At 34.1% G+C, this 25,346-nt stretch overlaps 2 long non-coding RNA genes across 2 annotated transcripts; one reads left to right on the forward strand and one right to left on the reverse strand.

The window, feature by feature from the left end:
• The first annotated feature begins 287 nt into the window (after nucleotides 1-287).
• Nucleotides 288-14,396, forward strand: LOC143058641 (uncharacterized). Its single transcript, XR_012973164.1, has 2 exons — nucleotides 288-1,557; nucleotides 12,674-14,396. It is a non-coding gene; the product is annotated as an uncharacterized LOC143058641 (long non-coding RNA).
• An 8,726-nt stretch (nucleotides 14,397-23,122) lies between these two features.
• On the reverse strand, nucleotides 23,123-23,673 carry LOC143058999 (uncharacterized). Its single transcript, XR_012973328.1, has 2 exons — nucleotides 23,463-23,673; nucleotides 23,123-23,167 (listed from the first exon to the last, which is right to left on the reverse strand). It is a non-coding gene; the product is annotated as an uncharacterized LOC143058999 (long non-coding RNA).
• Nucleotides 23,674-25,346: the final 1,673 nt, after the last annotated feature.

The following is a 25,346-nucleotide window of genomic DNA, read 5'->3' on the forward strand; positions in this document are numbered from 1 at the left end:
ATAAGGAAAGGATTACATTAAGAACAATTATCCATTAGAGAAGGTATGGATAGAATTTACATAATAGAGAATAGAGGGCAGAAAAAAATCTGAGAAAAATAGGCCGAAAATATACAGTACAGAATAACGGGGTGCTTAAATATAAAGAATAGGGGATGATAGACACAACAAATTATAAAGAATAGAGAAAAATGGCTTAAACAATTAAAGAATACAAAATTGAAGGACCCTCGTTAGAGGCAGACTAATGTGAATTTAAGTAATACGTTAAACCCAAAGGCCAGATCTATCACAAAACAATAACAGATTTAACAAACATCATCTAAGGATAACAGCTGAATATTTATTTCATTAACAGGAAATTTTTATTAACGTTTTTAAATTTAAAACTATCATGAATAAAAAAAACAGCAACCAAAACTTCGAAAATTGTGCTAATTGTTTAGAACTATAATTGACAAACTGGATTCTCTTTGATATTAACCTGTCGGTTATGCTGCTCCTGATACAGTTATAATGTATTATTATTTATTTCCGCAACAAATGTACAATGCAATGTAATGTAAATTGATATGTTTTCTGTATACCTTTGTTCAACTTAGGTGATAACAAAATAACATGATGTAATAATAACATTCTCCTGGCTTTGGACAAACATAACCCTCAACCCTTCCCGAACCCGGGCCTATAAGAAAAACAAAGCTCAACGTATGAGTAAAATACGGAAAATGGTTATAAAGAAGCTTTAAAAACTGTTCTCGGATGATTTACATTCTATCTACTGTAACCCCTAATTGTATCTGTATGTATTTATATTTTAACACTTAAAAAAAGCCTGTCTATTCATCATCTGGTCTATTTTTCAATAACTATTTTTATTAGGTAGAAGTTCAATGAAGGTTACTTCACATCTATATCTAATCTGCATGTAAAGGTTAACAGTTGGGTCCATCCATCAGTCGAATAAGGGAGAATGAAAAACAAATATCTATTTTCTGAATTTTACCTTAAATCTTTTAATTCATATATCGAAAATTATATTACCCTCTGACACATCACACTGCCTTTACATATTCCTATGGAAACGTTCCGCTCCTGCATGCTATAACAAGCACTTTAGCAGGGGTATGAACCTTACACAAACACTGTTATTGAAAAAAAATATTGGAAATACACTTAATGCATCATCACGAATTGGTTGACCGATATGACATATTGTGTCTCATTTCACTAGCGACAAAGTTTCTCAGCCTTTAGATACCAGAATAGTCATTCATCCTATTCTCCAAATTTTTTTCTTCACTTTTACCTTGAATTATCTTCTGAATCGATTTATGAGATTAAAAATTTGTAAACTACTGTTGCCTCAATATGTCTAATATCTTCCCCTCTGAATAAAAAACATACTTTTGTAAATGTAATGGTTTTAAGTATGATATAATGTGTTTCGTTTTTATGATACTTAGTATACATCATATGACATACATTTAAACGATATCATATGACGTTTTGCTTCCTTATGATGAATGCTGATACTTATTTGATGATTTGATTCTGGTAAGAATACGAATAATTTGAAATTGTATATACATTTTTGACATATCGCTTTTAAAAGGAAATTTGTCATTACAGCTTTCCTCATGATTTAGAGATATGACTAAACTTGGTTTCAAAATTTCAAAACTTTTATAAAACGGGGTTTGTTTAACATCTCAAGCATGTAATAACAAAAGCAAATGGTCTTTTGAAAATTATTTTCAGAATTGCTGATTTTGTTTGACTAGATAGATATACTAATAGTATAATACATTTGTGTTCATACAGCAACAGTTCTAATTGTGAAATTGTAATGAGGGCAAGGTTATAAAGTGCTTTTTGATATGTTATACTGTACTAGATAAATATTGCACCATTTTTTCGACTATATAATTGTGATAACCTTACTCATGTAACTTTAAATTAAAAGCATTTACTTGTAAGTTTTCTTGTTATAGTAAGCATCTATACTACTAAAGGAAGAGACCGATTTCATTGAGCCGCAACTCCTCTGATACCATACAAAGTCGGAAATATTTGTGATATGGCGTATAAATGTAGTGTTTTGTACTTCCTAAATTTGTCTTTAAAACCATTTTTTTTCCACAGAAAACGCCAATTGTTGAGAAAATATCCAAATTCTGAGACCGTTATCGATCCGTGTTTTATACGCTTTCGCGCATGCTCAGTCGACGTACTGCACGCAGAATTTAACTTTATCTATAAATAATATAGGACAATGGTGTGGATTAAAAAATTACACCATTCCAGGCCCTTTTGTTTTCCACATAATTAATATTACCAATAATTAACAAGTTGCGGGTCGAATCCGATACCGATTCCAATAGTATATGTAGCCTGGGATCCTGGCTCATTGCTCCACGAAGTATTAGATTGGGTCAGGATGCCAGGCTATAGTATGTGTCACAAAATTACCTGATCCCTATTACCTAATCTCTAAGTTTCGCCTCTGTCAGGCGCACAACCAAACAGCGTTACTTTACCAAATGCCAATACGAATTCTTAAAATCAAGGCTAAAATTAAGACGTAAGATCTTTAATTCAGTCACAGACCCGCGATGTCGCGTGTTTGGTCTATTTTTCTGTAAAAGCAGGAAAACCATTATCGATAGATATATCAAAAACATTATTTGATAGACGAGGGACTACATGGGGTTCACTGAATAGAGAACAATGAGTAAAAGGTGCAGAATAAAGGAAAAACATAAAAGTGGATGCAAGCTTGAGTCAGGTTAGATTTGAGGTTTACGGGTGGCCAGTGGATGCCAGCTTGAGTCAGGTTAGATTTGAGGTTTACGGGTGGCCAGTGGATGCCAGCTTGAGTCAGGTTAGATTTGAGGTTTACGGGTGGCCAGTGGATGCCAGCTTGAGTCAGCTTATATTTGAGGTTTACGGGTGGCCAGTGGATGCCAGCTTGAGTCAGGTTAGATTTGAGGTTTACGGGTGGCCAGTGGATGCCAGCTTGAGTCAGGTTAGATTTGAGGTTTACGGGTGGCCAGTGGATGCAAGCTTGAGTCAGGTTAGATTTGAGGTTTACGGGGTGGCCAGTGGATGCCAGCTTGAGTCAGGTTAGATTTGAGGTTTACGGGTGGCCAGTGGATGCCAGCTTGAGTCAGGTTAGATTTGAGGTTTACGGGTGTCCAGTGGATGCCAGCTTGAGTCAGGTTAGATTTGAGGTTTACGGGTGGCCAATTGATATCAGATGGTGTTGGGGTGTAAGAATTTTGTAAATTAATATTCTAGCCTGGTAAAAACTAAAATAAATATATGTTTCTCATCGATAGGATCAACTTTCTGTTTAATAATAAGTAGGATAAAGTTTGAAATAGTTGTGTCCGTGAATGAAAACAATTATTTGCACGACAGCGCCTCGTACAATAGATAAACCGCATTAGCAACAGCTTAATCAAGTAAAAATAAAATATTTAACCCCAAGCAACTCCTGTCCTAAAATCATAACATACGTTTGAATAATCTTTTCACTCGGAAATTGAATTTAAAGTTTTAATTCGAGGTAAGAGCCTCACTGATTTTCAATTAACGTCTAGTTACTGTGGATTCATTTATTTTCGTGGGTACCAATTTTCGTGGATTAGTGAAAACTTGCATGTTCGTGGATATTTAATTTCGTGGTTTTGATGCAGTCTACATACAAGCCTATAGTAAATTTGTCATTCGTGGAACATTTAATTTCGTGGTTCACCTGCCACTACAAACCATTAAAAGTCTGAAATGGCCTATATCTGTACTCGACTGTACTGATTTTTACTCGACCAGTCTGAATTCGTCTGAGATTTACTTTATAATACTCGACTGTAGTCTGAACTATACTTAACAGTCTGAATGTGTACTTGACCAGTACTTAACCGTTTTATACGAGTCTGAACTGTACTCGACCTAGTCTGAACCGTACTCGACCTAGTCTGAACCGTACTCGACCTAGTCTGAACCATACTAGACCAAGTCTTAACTAAACTATACCTATTCTTTGTATCTATTAACTGAATTTTATCAATTTAGGACTTCTTTTTTTAAATGAAATTTAAACAACAACTTAAAAATTAAAAATGTATTCAATACAGTATTGAAATTAAAATTTCACAATAATCAATCATAATGTAACTTCAACTCAATATTAATCAACACTTGCATAATAATATATATCAACTTTTAAAATATAAATAAAACAAGCTGATCAAATAATCTAAAAAAATGAATTGTGACTAATATTTTCAATATTATTCAAATTTTATGAATATTTCGGAAGTATTTTATGGTAATTGGACTATTTTCACCATTAACTTAAGCCAAGGATTTGTATTTACTATAAAAATCCTTGATAACCTTTTTTTACTTATAAATGGACTTAATTTTTCTTCCAGTTAACATTACATACAGTCTGCAGTTAAAAGTTTATAAAACATTTATTAGATTCATAAACTATCCTGGATTTTTTTTACCAAACTTGGAAGCTTCTTTCAATCAAAAGACAGTATCGAGAGGGACATTTTTATTGATGTTTTTCCTCATTTTTGTTGAGTCTGCGATTAACAGCAAAAGTAGGCGAGACACTGGGTTCCGTGGAACCCTTACGAATTTTTTGTCAAATAAACATGGCATATATTTAGCACTTTAATATGTTCTAATTAACTCAGTACATGTGTGTTTTACAGGTAAAAAGAAAGCCCTATTTTCTTAAAATTCGTGTATTACTTATCTAGTACATACATGTATATTCGAAAGGCCTTGTTATTTAATTTAAACAGGATGTTGCAATTTTGAATCAATGTTATTTAGAATTTAATACCTCTGACCAGGTGTGATCTTATTTATGAGATTGCCCCAAGCAGAGGTTATACTTTATATTTCACCACTAATCAGTAAAATTATTTTATTCATTTATTTAATTTTTTCCCTTTTTGATATAAGTTATATATAATATATTTTTTTTATCCTAAATATAATCAGAGATATATTTCTTTTATAAGGTTAAAATCTTTTATAAATTTTGTTGGTTGTTGTTATATATGTCAGTTAAAAAGAAATTTATTTAAACAGTTTAAAAAGTAGAGGGTTTTTGGTCTAGTATGGTTCAGACTGGTCGAGTATTGTTCAGACCTTTGGTTAAGTATGGTTTAGACTGGAAAAATAGGTCGAGTACATGTCAAGAATGGGCTAAGACTGTTTCAGACTGGTCGAGTAATAGTTCAGACTATTCAACGGCAAAGATAAGGGTCAAGTACGATTCAGTACAGTCAAGTATGGTTCAGAGTGGGGTCGAGTAATGTCAAGTAAAAGTCAGACCAATTCAGACTGGTCGAGTAAAAATCAGTACAGTCGAGTACAGATATAGGCCATTTCAGACTTTAATGGTTTGTAGTGCTGTAACCACGAAATCCACGAAAATTGGTATTCAACGAAAATTAATGAATCCACAGTAGTTCACCTGTAAGTTTTTCTCATCTCTGGACGTCCGTCGTCGTCCGTGGTCAGTCGTCGTCTGTTAAATTTTACAAAAAAAATCTCTGAAACTACTGGGTACAATTTATCTAAGCTTGGCAACAATCATCATTGGGGTTTCTTGTTTAAAAATGTGTCCGATGATCCTGCATGCCAATCAAGATGGCTGACATGGCTAAAAATAGAAAATAGGGATTAAATACAAGTGTTGCCTACTAATTTGATAACTTCTATAGATAATGAAAATCTGACTAAGTCGAAAATGTTCTGAATTTTGAGCTCTACTTACTGTTCATGTACGTCATTACTGTGAGACGACTTTCTATAGGAGTTATTGCCCTTGAATGATGAATTTTACCATTTAAAATCCTTTTTTGCCTATTATCACGGAAATCGTAAAATAGAGATATTCCCCTTAAATGATGTGTTTTACTAAAAGATGGCCAGTGTTAAAGATGCAGGTGAGCGACACAGGCTCTTTAGAGCCTCTTGTTTTTAAGGGGTTTAAATTAGCGAAGTTTTCGTTATTTATGAAAATAGTTATCAAAAGTACCAAGATTATAATTTTATACGCCAGACGCGCGTTTCGTCTACATAAGACTCATCATTGACGCTCAGATCAAAATAGTTAAAAAGCCAAACAAATACAAAGTTGAAGAGCATTGAGGACCCAAAATTCCCAAAAGTTGTGCCAAATATGAACAAAATTGATTTGCTCAAATTTATACTTCAATTCTATTGATCCCAAGTACACTGCAGCAAAATGCTCATCAGCACCATTATTTCATAATGCTTATTTTTACTAAATTGCATTTGAAGCTTTCAATTGATAAACATGGACCAAAGAAACCAGGCTGGTACATGTAATTTTGTTCCCCACACGCGCGTTTCGTCTTCAAAGGACACTCTAAAGTGACGCTAAAAAAAGTGTACATTTTTGTAAAACACCAAATAAACACAAGGATGAAGGATTCCAAAGCTTTTTCGAAGAATTCAAAGTTTTGCTACCATTTCAATGAAAAATCATGTCAAAATGATACTGTGGATTAATCTGTTTTCGTGGATAATTAATTTCGTGGTTTTGCCGAAGTCTGCGTACAAGTCTATAGAAAATTTGTCATTCGTGGAACATTTAATTTCATAGTTCACCTGTACCCATGAAATCCACGAAAATTAGTATCCAAAGAATAATAATGTATCCACAATAATCTAACATCTAGACAAATGACATGTAAGTGGACTGTTCTTATTACATTTCCCACTCTTGAGATTTTAAAACTCCTCTGCATTGACCACGATTAAGATAATTTAGAGGTTGTCTTTAAGTTTTGGCGGTTTTTTTTTTTCATTCTGAAATCCTTTCGGTGTCTGTTTTTCGTTATTTTGTGATAAAAGCTAGCAGACTTGTGTTTGTTTACGAAACAGTGTACCCTCGTTGTAGATTATCGTGTTGTGTGTGTTTTCACGATTTGTTTTCTTTTGCGGCAGTATTCAACCAAACGAGTAGTAAGCATCCTGTAGTGGCGAGTACAGCTTACACCGTTTTATAAATCATTTGGTATAACTAATGTGTATTGTCTATATAGCTGGAATCCCGTTTGAACATTGACATTGAAGGTTTTATGCTTATATGTCTATCTGGACTATGCATTGCTCGTGTTTGTTTGTTAATATGTATAATATTACGGATGAGTCGGGATTTGGTGGTCAGTGTTGTCCAATATTTAGGATGAGCCGGGTGTTTGTGATTAGCGTTGTCCAATATTTCCAAGGAGTCGGTTGTTGGTGGTTACTGTTGTCCAATATTTCGGAGGAGTCGGGTGTTGGTGGTTAGTGTTGTCCAATATTTCAGAGTCGTCGGATGTTTGTGATAAATGTCTAAAATATACAAGTAGTCGGATGTTGATGGTTAGCGTTGTCCAATATTTCCAAGGAGTCGGGTGTTGATGGTTAGTGTTGTCCAATATATCAGAGGAGTCGGATTTTGATGGTTAGTGTTGTCCAATATTTCAGAGTAGTGGGTTTTTTGTGATTAGTGTTGTCCAATATATCCAAGGAGTCGGGTGTTGGTGGTTAGTGTTGTCCTATTTATCCAAGGAGTCGGGTGTTGATGGTTAGTGCTGTCCTATTTATCCAAGGAGTCGGTTGTTGATGGTTAGTGTTGTCCAATGTTTCAGAGTAGTCGGGTGTTTGTCATAAGTGTCTAAAATATACAAGTAGTCGGATGTTGTTGGTTAGTATTGTCCAATATTTCGGAGGAGTCGGGTTTTGATGGTTAGTGTTGTCCAATATATCAGAGGAGTCGGGTGTTGGTGGTTAGTGTTGTCCAATATTTCGGAGGAGTCTGGTGTTGAATTATAGTGTTGTCCAATATATCAGAGAAGTCGGGTGTTGATGGTTAGTGTTGTCCAATATATCCAAGGAGTCGGGTGTTGATGGTTAGTGTTGTCCAATATTTCGGAGGAGTCAGGTGTTCGGTGGTTATTTTTATCCAATATTTAGAATTCGGTTGTTGGTGGTTAATGTTGTCCAATGTTTCGGAGGAATCGGGTATTGATGGTTATTGTTGTACTGTCCAATATTCCCTGTAATTAAGTCTTTCCACTTTTCTGAAGAAAGACCTATTGTATTTGTTCTGATTATTATTAAGGTCTTTCGCTTTTTTGTGGAAAGACCTATAATTGTATTTGTTCTCATTATTAGGTCTTTCCACTTTTCTGTGGAAAGACCTATTGTATTTGTTCTGATTATTAGGTCTTTCCACTTTTCTGTGGAAAGACCTATTGTATTTGTTCTGATTATTATTATTATTATTATTAGGTCTTTCCACTTTTCTGTGGAAAGACCTATTGCTTTTGTTCTGATTATCATTATTATTTTCTTCCGCTAAATTTTGTTCTCGCGTAACATTTTTGTTTTGCAATATGTCGCTAAGATATTTCTTACATAGTATCATACAGTTTATGCGCTTTTTATTTTCATACATTCTAAGCCAAACAATTTTCTTTGTAAGAGTTATCTCCCCGAACACTGTTTTCCTTGTGACTACATCTTCTCACTAACCGCAAAAGAAAGCGACAAATTTATTTTATAAAATTGCTCGTTTTAACATTCGCATGATTTGTCCTATTTTGACCGAAGCGATATGAAGACTCCATATGAGAGTTATTTCCCCTTATGCATGTGATATAAGAAATATGCATTTCTAACTGGTAAACCATAAGTGATAGAGACCTAGGGTCTTTTGATTTGAGGTCCTTGGTCCAAAAAAATGAAAATTAGGTCAAGGTCAAAGGTCAAGGTCATATTCTAAATTTTGATTTTGGCCTATTTTCACTTACTTTCAAAAACTGTACAAGATATCGACAAAATATTTTTACTAAATTGTGACTTGCGGCATGTAGTAACACATGAATTTTGGTTGAACAGGTACGTCGACCGTAAAAGGGAGTTTTCTCCCTTTTTATATTTAAAATTACATGTATGGTGGTATTACTCAATTACCAAGTATCCAAGTATAATATAGACCTAGGGAAATATGATTAATGGTCCTTGGTGTATGACATTGAAATTGAGATCAAGGTCAAAGTTAAATTTGATGTTCTAGATTTTGACCTTCATATAACTTCATATTTAAACACGATAAAGCCATTGGACTTTTTTTATTAGGTTGCAATTTGCATGACCTTGAATTTGATGTAAAGTGTATTGAACAATATATTTTTGGAATCAGTGTCAAGTAAACTATCAAATAAAACCGAAAGTGATATATTCCAAACCGGAAGTAACAATTTATCTCTCTTATTTAGAAAAAAATGTATAGAAACCATATATTTTTGGAATCACTCTACAATAAGATATCTTTTTACGAAATAAATTTGTCGGTTTGATTTTTTAACTCATAAACCGTTATAACCCTGGAATGTTTTTATTTGAGGTCCCTAGGTACTAACGTAGAAAATGAGGTCAAGGTCAAAGGTCAAGGTCAAATTCTAAATTTTTACTTTTGCTTATTTTTGCATTTTCTCAAACACTTTTAAAGATATGTATAAAAGAACAAGTGCAAAATGTTTACTTTATGATAATGAAGATGATAATGAAGATATGTTACATTTGGTCTGATACAATGTATTGGAATCTTATTGGAGTTAGTGCCCCTGAAATGTCTAATTATAAGGTTAATTAATAATTACTTAAAATTTGTTCATTATAAAGCCAAATGAGCTTTAACAAAAGGTTGGGTGACATATGACCTTGAAAAATGAAAACCGGAAGTGACCTTGAGAAAACCGGAAGTAGCCTTTTTTGCACTTTTTTCTTATAAAAGTACTCAGAATCTATATATTTTGTAATTTTGATACATTTTCTTATCACTTAGGACTAGAACTGACTTTTGATCAATTGACAGTGGCCAATTATCTCCTGGTTTTCAAAGAAAAGTATTATAAACTATATATTTTTGGAATTAGTGTGGAAAAAGCTATTATATGAGACTGGAAGTGACATTAACTTCAGCGGAAGTTGCAAATTTTCTCCCTTATTTCACTGAAAAGTTTATGGAAAACAATTATTTATCCTATCAGTATGAAGAAACTAATCATTGGATGCCATTTTTAACTTTGAGTAAATAGGAACTACCTTCTTTTCAACAGTTTTTTCAAATAATTGTGGAAAGACCTCTAATTGTTCTCTGAACAATTGGTTTTTAATTATTTTCTTTTTTTCTTCCGCCAAATTTTGAAATTTTTGTTTCTCAATATGTCGCTTAATAGATATTTCTAGTATTGTATCGTACAGTTTTTACGCTTTTAAATTTCACCCTGCTAATCCGAACAATTTACTTTGTAAGAGTTATCTCCCTTTTTACTGTTTATCTTGTGTGTGCATCTCCTTCGTAACAAAAAAAGATAACGATAAAATTCTTTTTCTGAATTGTTCGTTACATCCTCAGTAATTTTTGGCTAATTTGGATCGAAGCAATCCAGTGAAATCTTATAGGAGTAATCTACCTTTACCAAAAAAAATTGTTCGTCTTATTTTTTGTAACTCACAAACCATAAGCCGTATAAACATGATAAACTTAACTTAACTTAAAGTCATTTTATTTGAGGTCCATGGGTCCTAACTTAGAAAATCATGTCAAGGTCAAAGGTCAACATGGTCAAGGTCATGTTCTCAATTTTGACTATTGCTTGTTTTTGCATTTTCTATGACACTTTTAAAGTTATATATAAAAGGACAAGTGCAAAATGTTTGTTTTATTGTGATGAAGATATGATACATTTGGTCTGAAACAATCCAATGACATCTTATAGGAGTTATAGTCCCTGAAATGATTAGATTTAAGGTTAATTTATTATTACTCCAACTTGGTACATAATAAAGCCGAAGGGTCTTATGCAAACTCTTGCTTGACATATGACCTTGAAAAATTTCAACCAGAAGTGACCTTGATTAAACCGGAAGTAGCCATTTTTGCACTTATTTCATGGAAAATGTTTTTTTTTTAAATACGCATACAGGAACATATCATTTGAGACCGAAAGTGACCTTAAATGAACCCAAAGTACAGAACATCTCCCTTATTACAGGCAAAAGTATATAGAAACCATATGTTTTGGAATCAGTGTGAATGAAGCTATCATATGAGACCAGAAGTGACATTTTTAAAACCGGAAGTTGACAATTATCTCCCTTATATCAGGCAAAAATATATAGAAACCATATATTTCTTGATTCAGAATGAAGAAACCTATGCTTGGACGCCAATAGTTACAATGAGTTAACAGGAAGTATTTTCTCATCAATAATTTCGAAAATTGATGTGGAAAGACCTTTTATCTTTCTTTTTTCTTCCACAAAATTTTGTTCTTGCGATAAATTTTTGTTTCTCAATATGTCGCTTAGAAATTTCTCATAATGTATCATACAGTTTATATGCTTTTAGATTTGATCCTGCTAAGCCGAACAATTTTCTTTGTAAGAATTATTCCCCTATTCACTGTTTATCTTGTGTATGCATCTCCTTTGTAACAAAAAAAGATACCAACAAAAAAGTTGTTCTGAATTTTTCGTTACATCCTCAGAAATTTTTGGCTAATTTGGATCGAAGCGATCCGGTGACATTCTGATGATATCTTATAGGAGTCATTGCCCCCGAGGTGACCTTGCGCAAACCGGAAGTAGCTTTTTTTGGCGTAGTTCACGGGAAAAATACTTAAAAACTACATATTTTTTAGAATCAACATACAATAACCTTTTAATGACACCTAAAATCGCCTTTTGAAAACCGGAAATAGCTAATTATCTCCCTTATTTGAAAGAAAAATAGATAAAAACCATATATTTTCAATATCAGAGGAAAGTAAGCTTTCAAATGAGACCGCAAATGACATTTACGTAACCGGAAGTAGCAAATGATCTCCCAAGTTTTCGTCAAAAGTAAATAGAATCTTTATATTTTTTAATAAGTATGAAGAAAACCTATGATTGGATGCCTATAGTAACTTTGGATTAACCGAAAGTAGCTTCTTATCAATTATTTAGAAATGTAATGTGAAAAGACCTTCAATTGTTCTCTGAACAATTGGTTTTTAATTGTTGTTATCGTAGTTTGTACTATTAAACCATTGAATTATATATCATCGAAACTTTGTAACCATGGTAACGAATAAACTCGTAAAAGAATGACAAATACTCATGGAACACTCAAAACAGTTCTGTAAATTTAAGTGAACAGGTAACAGAAGACAACGAACGACAGACGATGAGGGACGCAAAGGTATGAGAAACACATTTTCCCTGCTGGCGATTTGAAACATGAACATGTCGTTAAAAACATGCATATTGGTGTTTGACTTTTCGCCAGTAGTATGTTTAGCTATGCCTTTGTCTGTTGTTTTTTTTATTATCATTATAACGATTTTTGATTGACCTTGGTTTTGTCTTCCTTTTTTGTGCAGATCGAAGAAAAAAACATCAACAAATCAGCGCCCTTTTTCAGATTAAATATTATGACAAAAAGTAAAGTTATATTGAAATGTTCATGACTTAAATTGAGTATTTTTTCTAGTAAGATTTTTTCGTGAAATTGGTCACAGTAAAGCATTCTTATATAAGATGTTACGAATACATATATATTTTGTACATATTTCAGGTATCACAATGGATATTAGTACAACTCTTTGTGGTCCATGTTCAGTGCGACACATTACCAAACCATCAACACACTGGTGCTTGGAGTGTGAAGAAGCCGTTTGTGATGACTGCCAAGAACATCATAAAGTACTCAAAGCAACACGAGGTCACGAAATCATACCAATTGACAAGTACAAATCTCTTCCGTCCTTCATTACTGATATACAACAGTCATGTACCTATCACAATGAGAAATATCAACAATACTGCGTTGCGCATGCGTTACCTATTTGTTTCAAATGCATTAAAGAACACCAGAAATGCAATGTCATTCCTCTTGATGAGATCACGAATAACGCTAAGACATCCGGGCAATTACAAGATTTAGAAACGAGACTGATGGACTTACTACATAACATTGATAGAATTAAGATGGACCGAAAGGTCAATTTGGTCAGTATTGAAGAAAGGAAGGAGCTACATCTTGTAGAAATACAACAAACAAGAAACCAAATAAAAAAACGTTTAAATAAACTTGAAAAAGAAATAATACAAGATCTTGAGAAAAAAGAATGTCAATGTAAAAAGAATATTCAGACGATTTTATCATCGGTTAAAGAAAAGGAAAACTTGATTACAGAATATCAGACCAATCTTCATAGCATTAAACAACATGCTTCCGATCTTCAAACATTTCTAGTCATGAGAGATATTGAAATTAAAGTTTTGGAAAATGAACAATATTTACAATCCTTGGTTGAAACTGGCAAATTTGAACCAGTCGACCTGATTTGTAAAGTAGATCCGGGGGTGCTTAGTATCTCGAACAGTGTGATGAATTTTGGATCAATTGAAATAAAAACGACGTCGAGTAGCATTCGTTTAATCAGAGCGAAAGACAAACAAGCACAGTTGCAAGTAACAACGAAGACCATAAACGACTTGAAGTTCATTCTACAAAAGAAAATTTCAACAAATGGGAAGATTATTAGAGGTTGTTGCATGTCAGGTAATGGCGAATATTTCTTCACTGATCATTCTTCAAGGAAAAGGCTTTCTGTCATTGCATCTGATGGTACATTCAAATATAATATGTTGCTTGGTCCTAGTTATGGATTTGACATAACATTTATCGATGAGAATACTATCGCTATCACATCTGGAAGATCCAATGAGCACATCGGAATTGACATAATAGACACCGAGCGCCGAAAGAAAATAAAGTTCATCAACCTTCCTGATAGTCCATATGGAATCACATGTGATCACGACTCGCTATTTGTCTGTGTTGAAAGACGTGGTATTTATCAAATAAACACTGCGGATCATATTACCTCTCACGTGATCAGGTGTAACTTACCTGGAGGTTCCTTTGTATCTGTATTTACCGACAAGATATACTACACTAACTGGAGGGATCACAGCGTAGTTTGTTGTGACCATGATGGATCACGTGTTTGGAGTTTTGAAGATACTTCAGTTTTGACAATCCCGGGTGGCATTACTGTAGATAATGACGGTAACGTGTTTGTTGTTGGACAAAGTTCGTCAAATGTGGCTATTATATCAAACGATGGAAAACTTCACAGGGAAATTCTGACAGACAAGGATGGTCTACGTGAACCGTCAGCTATTTTCTTTGATACACAGACCAAGAAACTGCTTGTTGCGAATAAAAAAGAAACTGCTATCCTTTACAGTGTTACTTAAAATAATTAAAATTAATGTTTTATATGACAATTTGCCTGCTTTTTTATTTCTATGAGGCAAAAAATCATTCATCCAGTAAAAATAATTTGTTTATAATGTTAAAAATTCAAGGAAATTAAGCAGGTTTGCAAATATCTAAACCTTGGTAAATTTTTTGATTAAACATGTTAAAGTCACTAATTTTCAAATGAATTGAAGTAATGTTATGTATCAAAAGACATTGCATTTATATAACTATGTATTTAAAACGAATTGATAAAAGTTAAAGATAATATGTCTACACCTTTTTTAATAGATAATTAAAAATTTGGTAAAAGTACACAGAAAATGCTAGACATGTAGTAATCCTTTAATGAACAAGACAGTAGTTGAATTTATTTTATGTTTGTTTTCATTTCTCTAAAATAAAACCATATTCAAATACATTTGTATACCATTTAAAGTCTATTGTACAATAAAAAAAAACAATTGCAATCGATTCTTGCTCTTTTTTGGTCATTGTTCCTGTAAAATTCTACGAGTTTGAATCGTCTGTAAATAAAGGCAACAGTAGTTTACCGCTGTTCAAACTCATAAATCCATGGACAAAAAACAAAATCGGGGTAACAAACTAAAACTGAGGGAAACGCATTAATATAAGAGGAGAACAACGACACAACACTACAATGTAACTAACACACACAGAAACGGACCAAGCATCAGACAAAATCCCACGAGAATAACAAATATAACATCAAAACCAAATACATAAATTTGGGATAAAACAAGTACTGTGACACGTCTTATCGCAATGTCAATTTACACTCAAAAATAAGAGAAAACAAACGACGCAACGTTAAATTGTAACACACACAGAAACGAACTATAATATAACAATGGCCATATTCCTGACTTGGTACAGGACATTTTTAAAGGAAAAAATGGTGGGTTGAACCTGGTTTTGTGGCATGCCACACCTCGCACTTTAATGGCAATGTTAAATATAACATAGAAATGACAACATAATATTACAGGACTACAATACAAATAAATAGGAAAACGTATTAGACAAAGAAACACATGATTAATGAATAACAAAAAGCATCAGGTTTAAAATTCAATACGCCAAAAACGCGCCTCGTCCACACAAGACTCACCAGTGACGCCCAGATATAAAAGATCGAAAGCGAAAAAAAGTACAAAGTTGTACAGCACTGAAGATCAAAAGTTGAAAAAGGTTGTGTCAAATACGGCTAAGTTTTTATGCTTTGGATAAGAACATCCTTATTATTTAGAACAATTAATGCTATTGCAAACAGTAAATTTTATCAAATGAATATAACAGATATACATAATGAAACTGAAGTATTAACTCATTACATAAAACAAACACGAATACATAATGAATGACCAACACAGAATAGACACACCCGACTCAGTCCAGGCCTCAACGCAGTAAATTATGAAAATGACGTCACATACGATTGTGAAAAGGCATTAAAAATTACGTCACATACGATGGTGAAAAGGCATTAAAAATTACGTCACATTTGAATATATGAAATTTCTGAAACAGCAGAAAAATTACGTCACATATGAAAAACTATATCTCAAAAGTAAGATAGAATTAGGATTGATTAAAGATTAAAATAGAACTAAATACTGATATTGCATTTAAACACAATGCATATTGCAATACTTATTAATAGCAATTAACTATAATATATATATATGTGCAGTTTGTTATGAATCCAACTTCAAACGTAAATTATCGTACAGATTATGTTGACCAAAATTAAATCTAATAAATGACGGCGGTGATTAATTTTTGTTTCCATAACACATAAATATAATAGAGAAGACGTCAACACATTTGACAAAATCCGATGAGAATTACAAATATAACATTAAACATTTAAACTAAATACATGAATTTGGGATAGACAAGTACCGTAACACGTCTTATAGTAATGCGAATTCACACTCAGCAAAACAGTCACAATCGGGAATAAGTCACGTTTGGTAATTAAAAGATTAGACGACATAATGACAAACCACAATCTACCATGTGGTAAAAATGTCCTTAGCTAGTTTGGTTAAACACACATCGTATGGATCCACCAATTCGTGATGGTGTCCATAAAATTTACGGAGTGTCAATTTTAATCTGTCCTCCTCATAACTTTGTTGGAGAAGTTTCTGCGTAAGTAGCACACTCCTGTATATGAAGTCCGTATAGTGTGAACAAGCACGTGAATAACGTATCAATTGTGATATGAAAACACCATACGAAGGGGCAGATGGTATGTTACTGCTGAGAAATGGGAAATTGATAATTGGGAAGTTGAAATCGTCCCGTTTGTCATAGATTTTCGTGTGAAGTCGTCCATCTACGTCAATATTGAGGAAAAGATCAAGGTATGAAGCAGTCCTTCTAGTATCAGTAGTATCCTTAATTTCAAGTTCACTGGGATATATGAGATGTAAGTATTGGCTGAAGTATGGGTTATTCAATGATAGAACATCATCAATATATCGGAAAGTAAAATTAAAGAATTTCGCAAGGTGCTTTTTCTTTTTGTCTTTTAGAAGGTTTTGAATGAATTGTGCTTCATACGAGTACAAAAACAAATCAGCCAGCAAGGGTGCACAATTAGTACCCATTGGAATACCGATTGTCTGTTGAAATATAAATCCTCCAAACTCAGCAAATATATTGTCGATCAAAAAGTCCAGCATTTTGATAATATCATCTTCAGTATATTTTCTGGAAGATTCAGTGTGATTCTTCACAAAATATATGAATTATTGTATCCCAAAACAAGAAATTTGTATCTACGATTCCCATTTTTATAGAAAAAGCTCTGTTTTATGAGATGGTGAAGTCGATCTTTCAACTGAGCATGGGGAATAGTAGTATATAGCGTAGAAAAATCAAAAGTTTTTATGTTGCTGCAAAATTGCAAAGATTGTGATCGAAGGTTAAGTAGTAGATCTTTGAAATTTTTGAGAATCCACATCTGGTTAACACCACTGGTAGAATATATCTCCTCACAATATTTTTGAAGCCCATCTTTAACTGTAGAAAGAATAGTAGTCAGAAAGATGTTTAGTCGAACATTTTGAAGAACCAGCTATGTATCGTTCTTTATATGGAGTTTTGTGTAATTTAGGTATCCAGTATAATGAGGGCAAGTTTTCTTCGTTTTCTTTGATGTTGATACCAAAAGAAAGAAGGACAGATTTATGATTTTGTAAAATTTCGTCCTTGGTAAATGATGTTAAAGAATATGTAGGATTACCAGTAGTTTTATCAATTCCAAGCTCTGTAGTGAGACATTGCAAATAATGTTTTTTACATATGAAGACAATATTATTGGAGGCTTTATCTGCTGGAACAACGACATATTTGTCATGCAAAGAGAATAAAGCATCCACAACCTCCGGATTCTTGAAAGGGTTAAAAACTCTAGTACTCATATAAAATCGTAGTTTATGTATGCGCCTCTGAATGCATGATCGAATAGCTTTGATCCATTCAGACAAAGTGTCCAGTTCTGGTTCGTCTGGTTCGCGCTTTACCCATTTTCTTGCATAGTCCTCAACTGCATCCATCAGTAACTTGAAATTCTTTTTCCAGTTGATGGGCTGGGGAATTCTATATTTTGGTCCCTTGGCTAACAACTCTCTTAGTTGTTCATTGGTAACGATGCCAAGGTCACCAGTAATGATATGACCAGCTGGACTGTAATTGTATTGTGACGATGTACATGAGCAATCCGGAGGCTTGGATTTTGTATCTTTGAGGTTCAAAGCCTCTAAAACTCTCTTATGGTTAAAAATCTTGGATGCAATAGACTTGGTGTAAGTATAAGAAATAACAGGTGTAGCTTTATTTTTGAAGTAATCAGGTATAGTTTTTTGTACAGATTTTTGATGGAAAATATTGCTAATATTTACAGCATCTAAACCTTTATTGGCGAATTCTACCTTAAAAAAAATATTGACTCATGTTTGAAACAAATTCTCTATAAAAACACAAACTTCCGATCAAACGTGTGCTATAGGACTCCTATAAAATTACGGGAAGATGTGAGATGTAGGTCCATGTTCAAAGTCACACTGATGTGTAACAAGGGACAAAGCCACGTCTCGCAAAGATAAATGTTATGTTTAACATGTTTAATTGTTTAACGTTTTTACTGTACTTTATCATTTGAGTTCTTTTAGGTTTGACCCATTAATCAACATTTGTATTAGATTTTGTATATTCAAATATGTTGGCCTTGGTCATCATTGAAGAGACTTTAATTGTCGAAATACGTATCTGGTACATTAAAATTGGTACCGTTCATGTTATTTTATAGATATTACTTTTATTCGCAACAAAAACGAGGGTGTGCTTTACTCACAATATCATGGCATTATTTGTTCTTTATCATGTTTATAGGCTAATAGAAATTAAGGAGATGTGGTAGGATTGCAAATAAGACAATTATTCATTAGGAAGGGTCTGGATGGGGTTTAAAGATTAGAGAACTATGGGCATAAAGAGGAGAATAAAGGGCAGAATATATACGGAATAGAGAAAAATAGGCCAAAAAAATGAGAAAAAATAGAGAATAATGGAGTGTTGAAATAAACAAAAGAGAAAATTGTTCAAAATTTATACAGAATAGAGAAAAATGGCTAAAATAAAAAAAAATTGAAGGACACCACATGGACATCCTCATTAGAGGCAAACAAATGTGGATTTAAGTAATTATATGTGAATTCGTACGTAAAAACCAGACCGTACTGGTCACCATAAAGCCAGGTTCAACCCACTATTTTTTCTTAAAATGTCCTGTAACAGACCTGGATTGAGGCAGTTGTTGTCACACAGTCTGTTTGTAAGTTGGCGTTTGCGTTTGTCGTAGTTCAGTGTTTCTGTTGTTCCGTTGTTTTCCTCTTATAATTAATGTATTTCCCTCGTTTTTTTTTTGTTTCCTCGATTTGTTTTTGCTTAATCGAGTTATGGGTATACTACAATTGCCTTTATTTACCGGAACTGTGAATACAACAAATCATGTACTTCCTATCTGAGTAACAGGCAACATATGCCCTCAATTTAAGAATTCATTCATACATTTTTGTATCAGTAAAAATATGGCAAAACAATAAATGAAAAACAGATTTAACAAAAAAAATAGCAAATAACGACAACAGCTGAATTGCAAGCTTTGACTTGGGACAGGCACAACCCTCATTTCTTCCCTTACCCGGGACAACAAGAAGAACAAAAATCAATGTATGAGTAAATATAAAAAATAACCAACAATAATAATCTGAAAGTTCTGTAAAGTTCTATGAAGGTTACTTCACACAATTTTAACCCCAGACTGCCTGTAAATTTATACATTTTTGTCCAACTATCGGTCGAATAAGGAGAACTGAAAACCAAATATGTACAGTCAAAATTTTACCTTAAATGTTATCTTTTAATTTATAAATGGAAAATTATATTAGCGTCTGACACATCGTATAGCCTTTACATATCTTAATTGAGACGTTACGCTCGTGCATGCTCCCACTAAATAATATTTTTAGGAGGGGTGTTCACCTTACACAGAAACTGCTCCAACATAGTTTGAATGTTGAAAAAGACACTTAATTTAAATGAATAGATACATGTATTTAAATACCAGAATAGTCGTTCATACTCTTCCCCCATTGTTTTATTAATGTTTACCTTGATTTTTCTTCTAATCGATTTATGAGATTTTAAAATTGGTAAACTTCTGTTGCCTTAATATGAGGGGTCCTTCTGTATTCTTTAATTATTTTTTTAGCCAATTTTTACTATTTTCTGCCCTTTATTCTGCACTGTGTGTCCCTTATTCTGCAGACCCCATCTAGACCATCCATACCCTCTAATGTTTTGAATGAAAAAGTAAAAGTCATAGTTTGAGCAATCTTATTATGTGATGAAATTTAGTTTGATTGCCAATAAGACAACTATACACCAGATACTAAATGACGTAGATGTTAGGAACTATAGGCCACCGTGCGGCTATAAACAATGAACAAGCTATGAAAATATTCAGACAAAATGTAAAACAATTCATATGAGAAAATCATGCGAATTACTTTGTCCTGATTATCTTTGTGAAAGACATTCACAGGAAGTATCTTGGCACAAGATTTACTGCTGTTGCCGTCTTTGGAGATATCTGTGCAAGTTGAACTAACAGAGGTTAGCTTGGTTTCAGTTAACTCAAGTTGCTCCCCGCCGTCGACTGATCTAGGCGGTGAAGGCGGTGCACCTTTGGTTTGGTACACTCGATTAGTGTGTAATGCGGTGGTGTGCTGTTAACTTCCGCATTCATTGCAACTGATACTCGCGTTGTAATCACGACTTCTGTGCATAGTCGAATCACAGCATTTGTAACAAATATTGTTTTGCCTCAACAGTTCCTTGCGTTCCTCTATAGTTTTAGCTCTGAACCCACGACATTCATTTAGCGAATGTTCGGTATTGTGTATTATGCACAGATTGTGTTGCTGTGCAGTCTCTCCAGATCTTTGTTCGACCGCTGTCAGTGTCTTGTGAACGTTGATTTTTGTTCCAGGCTGAGGTGTGAACCTTGGCGCAGCACCTTGTGTACTTGGTGTGACTCTTGACCCAAAAATAAATCCAGGATCGTTTTTAATTCTACTGATTTCACTGATGAATGCAGATAACTCTGTAAAAAGGAAAGGCAACGCCGTGGTTAGATTTGTATCTAGACGCCCTTGTAATCCACTTTTCCTGAAGTCCATAGGGTAGTTTTTCAATGACAGGGTTTATTCCGGTCGGTGAATCAAAATAAGCTAGCAGACATCCCAGCTTGGGATTTTCCTTGTGGTATTCTATTTCTGATAGAATGTCAGACAGATCGTAGAGACTTGCGTTGTCCTTATTTGTCAAAGTTGGGAATTTGTCAAGTTTACTCCTGAGAGAGGCTTCCAACATTTCTTGAGCACCATATCGCTCATCTAGTCTTTGCCATAACCTCTGTAGGCCTCTAGTAGGGTTGTTGGCATTTGATGCCCTAATACTTATGGCATGTTTACCAGACTCTGGCCCTAGCCACTTAATTAGTAAGTCTATTTGTTCCGAGTCAGAAACTTGCAATTCGTCTATGACGTTTTTGAAGCTAGATTTCCATGTATGGAAGGATTCTGCCAGGTCATTAAAATTTGTTAGCCTGGAGAATAATAGGTCTTTGCGTAGAAGAAATCTAGTTATCTCCGACGTGGGATTGATTTGTTGCTGGTATGCGACAGGGATCTCTTCTATTACGCCTTGTTTTTGGTGTGAAACAGGGATCTCTTCTATAACGTCTTGTTCTGTGCGTAAGACAGGGATCGCTTCTTTAACATCCTGTTTTTGGTGTTCAGTAGGGCTCTCATCTGAAAGGCCTAGTTTTTGTATGCCGGTTACTAATCCCAGATCTGGGATTAAGGTAACTTCCGGTGACTTAGTATCGGAAGGTAAGACAGCAGATGTCTGTGACAGCAAGTTCAGTGCCGAGGACGGCACGAACGCTGGTGCTTCGTGACTCAGCTCGATCTTAACAGGAATTTGTTTTTTTTCTTTTGAGGTCCTGTTACTTCCTTTAAAACAGTTGATACAGGAAGTTTATTGACGAAATCTTGCACAGCGGGTCTTCCTTTTCGTCAGGTAGTTCGCTAAAGGCTTGGCTGCCGTCGTATTCCAGGACACGAGCCTCGGCTTCTGCGGCTGCAGCTTCTCTTTGTGCTTCTAGAATGTTCATAGCAGCTTTAATTTCGGCTTTTTTTCCGTGTTGCACGTGCAGCCTCCTGTTCCATTAAAGTTTTCCTGCGTATGGCCTCACGTTTCATTTCAGCTCTCTGCTGTGCAGCCTCAGCATTTCTACGTATGGCCTCTTGCTCCGCCTCGGCTTTTCTGCTTGTGGCTTCTTGATCTGCTCTGATGGCTTTTTGATCCGCCTCGGCCTTTATTTCATTTAGCTTGAAAAGAGTCTGTTCTTCTATCATTGCCTCCTGCTTTAGGAGCAAGGCCTGTTTTTCGGCAAATCTATCTGAGTTCTGGCAGCCTCTGCTTTGGCACGCTTCTTCCATGCAAGACTTGACATGTCAGAGACATTCGAGCTACCGCTGTGCGAGCTTTTCTTACCCTTTGATGTCTTTGTTCTAGTGGATTTAGTACTTAGTACAGGCTTGTACAATTTTATCTTGTGCTGTTAACAATTGCTGGAGGTCGTTGGGAGGCTTGGCCTTTTCTAATAACTGAGAGTCTAGGTTGACCATAGGGCCTCTAAGTCGTGATAGAACTTGTCACGTTTTTCTATAAAGGCTCCCTGTCCCTTTTCGGTAAGTTCACGCACTCGCCTAGTCTCGGCATTTTCATCTACATTTGTTGTTTTAGACAGATTTTGTAATAATTCTAGATCTGGGACATTTCCCTCTGGGGGCTGAACCTCTTCTTGCTGTTCCGCGTGACTGGGATCCATGATGTAAATCGGCAATGTTTGTTCAACGTTGTTGGTTTGCTGCCGAGTACACACAAGATATGTAGTCCACTGTCAGTGTAAAGGTATGTACGTATGTACGTTGCTACGTTGTCGTTGAAACTACGTTGTTGGTCTGTTGACTGTCGTGGAGTGGCGTACGTTATCCAAGAAAAACAACAGGCAAGTTGTAGCTTTTTCACTGTACTGGCCTGACCAGTGAGTGTAACCAAGACGACTGGGTTTAGGTAAAGATAAAACAATCAGGAGCTGACTTTTATTTCACTACCAATCCAAATGGTGAAAAACTGAAAATACAAATATAAATACAATTTTACAATGTGTTCAATGATAATTAAAGTCCATTAAAAATACGGATAAACAGTTCGTAGATATATAAAGCTGTTAAAGTTCTTTATAATAATAAAAATATGAATATTCTTGCACACGTCGGGTTCTGTCTTGAATTAAATCGTGTAATCGCAGATACGAACAGTTTGAACGTTAAAATGTTCATAGTTTCTTTATAACATAGAGAAATATATTAAAACAGTTCATCGCTAATGTAAAGACATGATTTGTAATGCTTTAAATGTAACTCACGCTGTGGTTAGCCACGAATTGTTCCTTTGGACAACGTGTCCGATGAATGTTTCTTGTAGTTGTGCACACGACTCGCTGAGCAGTATTACGTCACTCAGAAGAGAGGGGAAAGTAACACGGATTCCTACACTGTCCTGTATAAAACTCCTAAAACTGGCGCACATAAAGCGATGAACGCAATGAAACGTTAACAATATAAAATGATGATCAAATGAAGAATAAATGGTGAATGAGTTCCAGAACATTACTTAATGATTGAAATTGAAAATTTGCTTGCCTTTCTCGATGAAGAATTGAGTAAAAAATGATAGTTTACCATGTGTAAGATCCATTGATCGACGAAGTGAACTATTTTCATTAACCTGGACAAACAAAAAGACATTATAAAAGACACTTGTTTTGAAATAAATTCAAGGAATGTAAGATATCAAAAGGCATTTTATGAATATGAGTCAGTATTAATTGTGAAAAGCGAAAACAAAATCATTAAAACTGTATTCAATTGGTTTTTTTTATAGATAATTTTAAATCCTGTAATACTAGTGGTATACAGAAAATGCTAGAAATGTATTAACCCTTAAATAAACGAGACAGTCTGTTAATTTTTTAAATCTATTTCTCTAAATTACACCATATTATTCCAATAGAATATTTAAGGTTGATTTTATGATTAAAAGAAATTGAAAAAGAACGTGCTCTTACTGTGTCATTGTTCCTGTAAAATTCAACAAGTTTAGATAGTTAAACACGACACTTTATTTTAATAGAATTAAACAGGTACCCCGTTGTAAAAATTTTAAACTAAAAACAATGTGACATCAACTGTTTGAGGTCTTTATGAACAGTCTTTTATTAAGCATAAAAAAGGCTCAATTTTTTTTTATTTCAATCTTTGCATAAAAATTATTTTCATTTGACTAAAACAAATTATCAAATTATTATTCAGTACGGCATATTCACAAACCTCCTTACAGAGTTGCGCTCCAATTACAAATGAGAAAGCGGAATTAAAATCGAAGTGGCAAAACATAAAGAACTCCAACAGAAAGTCACAGATCAATCGGCAAAATCAAGAGTTCAAGCACATCAAACGGCTAGTTTCTGAAGATAAAATTAAATGATCTGGATTCGTTGATCTTTTTATATAGAAGCGTACCGAAAAACATTTAGAAATAAGGATGCTTAAGTCTATGCCTAAGATTATAATAACCTTAATGTTTCGAATCATGAATTTCAAGTATTTCTGAAAGTTGGACCATTTAAAACATTTTTTATTACAGAAGTAAATTCCCTCGGTTTGTGATAACTTGTCTCTGACAAACGCAACTACTTTACTTTTTCTTACTGTTAACTGTGTTTTTTTCTTCCAACATGTCATGTTTAGCCTCTAATTAGATTGAATCTACCAAAAGGTATTTTCATAAGGATATTTTTCACTTAGAATAAAAAAAAGTTAATGATAAGCTAGGTAGGACCCATTTTTTATACAAACGTTCCATCAATCATATTGTATAAAAGCATGGTTTCGAGAAATGTAATTGATATTAAGGAAATCATCACACATTCGGTTATGCACCACTTCAGAACCTGACCAACTAGACCAAAACATTTGTGTATCTCCAATGTTTTATAAAAACAATCAAGTTCGACGTTTTTAAAATTGTTTAATTGATGCTCAACGTCCAGAGAAATATATTTCATGCATGTTCAGATCAATTGCCGAATTAAAATCTGATTTAGCTATTTGACACCAAGAAACAATCAAACAAAACCTTTCGGAATTTTAGAACCTCAATGCATTTCATTTTGGTCTTTGTTGACGTTTTCACTTTTTTTATGCTCGCGTTACTTGTGAGTCTTTTGTTTTAGAAGAAACGTGCGTCT

Source organism: Mytilus galloprovincialis, chromosome 14, assembly GCF_965363235.1.
Source record: "Mytilus galloprovincialis chromosome 14, xbMytGall1.hap1.1, whole genome shotgun sequence".
Lineage (NCBI taxonomy): Eukaryota > Metazoa > Mollusca > Bivalvia > Mytilida > Mytilidae > Mytilus > Mytilus galloprovincialis.